This window comes from Petaurus breviceps, unplaced genomic scaffold (assembly GCF_028583685.1).
Source record: "Petaurus breviceps papuanus isolate PSGF00001 unplaced genomic scaffold, PetGlider_PUasm1.0 90444, whole genome shotgun sequence".
NCBI lineage: Eukaryota > Metazoa > Chordata > Mammalia > Diprotodontia > Petauridae > Petaurus > Petaurus breviceps.
In genome coordinates, this window is record NW_027187256.1 from 1,857,298 (window position 1) to 1,859,185 (window position 1,888).

At 50.2% G+C, this 1,888-nt stretch overlaps 1 pseudogene; it reads left to right on the plus strand.

Moving 5' to 3' along the window:
• The first annotated feature begins 1,030 nt into the window (after positions 1-1,030).
• LOC138177775 (uncharacterized) lies at positions 1,031-1,888 on the plus strand (annotated as a pseudogene).

The window sequence follows — 1,888 nt, forward strand, 5'->3', positions numbered from 1 at the left end:
AAAAAGAGAGAGGGAGAAGAAAGGGAAGAGAAGAAGAGAAAGAAAAAGAAAGAGAGAGAGAAGGAAGGGAGGGGAGAGGAGGAGGGGAGAGGAGAGAAAGGAAGAGAGAGAGAGAGAGAGAGAGAGAGAGAGAGAGAGAGAGAGAGCACTCCAGGGCCAGAGGGATGTGAGAACTTGTAAAGGCAGGAGACGGAATGCCAAATTCAGAAATTAGAAAGTAGGTCAGTTTGTCAGTTTGACTGGCACCTAAGACTTTTTATACTGTCAGGCCATTCTCAGAGAGTCTACTTTATGAAGAATCTTGCTACAAGCTTAGCTTTATGTAAATAGGTCAAATCTGCATTTCAGTTAAAATCAGTAAACTTTTCTTAAGAGCCTGTTAAGAGTCAGACAATGTTTAGGTGTTGGGTGCAATCAATAAACAAACAAGTAAACTAATAATAATACTCTTTGCCCTCAAAAGGTTTACATTCATTGATATATACTCTTTTGTACTTCTTTTTTTTTACATCTCTTTCTTGCCTCTAGCATGGAAGCAACCATCAGTGAGCTCCAGATATTTCTAAGCTGGTCACCACTAAAAGGATGGTTATATAGCTACATAGGTCAGATGCCAGTGGTTGTAAGACTCAAGTGCAATTGTCTGGCAAGAATCGGCACTTGTTTTAGTATGTTTTGCCCAATAAAACAGCCATTTCGATTTATGAGCATGTAGAAGTATTCTTTACTTCTACAATATCTCCTAATAAATAGTCTGACCAACACAGCTCATGATTCAGAGTGCTATAGATAATACTGAGACAACAGCAGTTCTCAAACTGTTTGGTCTTGAGATCCCTTTAAAAATAAAACTCTGGAAGCGAATTCCCGCCATAGAGGAGGGAAGGACAGGGCTCGGGGAGCGATGGCAGCTTTGATTGGCTGAGCCGGCGGAAATGAGACTAGGACCCAGGTCACGAGTTCAAAAGGAGGAGCTTGGAAGTTAGAATGGGAACTCTCGCCAGGGCGGTAGGGAATGGCAGCGGCCGCGATGGCGGGCGGCCTGGCCCTGGGTTCGGCGTTCAGCTCCTCTCTGAGGCCAGCCTCCTCGGGGCTCCAGCGTCTCCCACTGGTGGTACGAGGGTCAGCAGGTGGGTCTAGTAGTGCCAGCTGTTGCCTGGGAATTGCGAGCCTTCCCAGATGTGTTAGTGGAGGTGGCAGGGGGCCTGGAACTTAGAGGAGGTCATTGCCCCAAGGAGTGCACTGAGGCTGTGGCAAGGATCCTGGCACAGCTGCGGGCCCAGGGCTGCCTGGCAGGGTGGCGAGATGAGGCGTATGAGGTGCGGCCCAGTTTCGGAGCCCCAGCCCTATTGAATGTGGAGCCAGCAGCAGCCCCCTTGCTGGCAGTCCGTCCAGTTTGGGGCGCATCTCAGTGCCTTCCTGCACCATTGAGATGATACAACAGGGTCCTAGCAGATGCTAATGTGGCTAGCAAGGCGGTCCCTTCACAAGGCTACCTACCCAGGCCTGCTGGACAACCTGGCTGCCGGGGGCATAAGTGCTGAGACAGGCATCAAAAAAACCATGGTGAAGGAGAGCTGGGAGGAGGCCCGGGTACCCCCTACACCTATGAGGAGATGGATGGAGAAGAGTTTGGAGCTGTGGTTCAAGAATGCCTGTTCATCTTTGACCTAGAAGTGCCTGAAGACTTCACCAAGTGGGAGATGGGGAAGTGCAGGAATTCTACCTCTGGCCCCTGGACAAGGTCAGGGAAGCTGTGAATTCTGGCAGCTTCAAGCGCAACTGTGCCCTGGTGGTGGTGGTTTCCTGCTGAGACATGGACTGTTGTATCCAGGCCAGGAGCCCCTGTAACCCAGAGCTCCTGGCAGTGATGCACCGGACCCTGTGA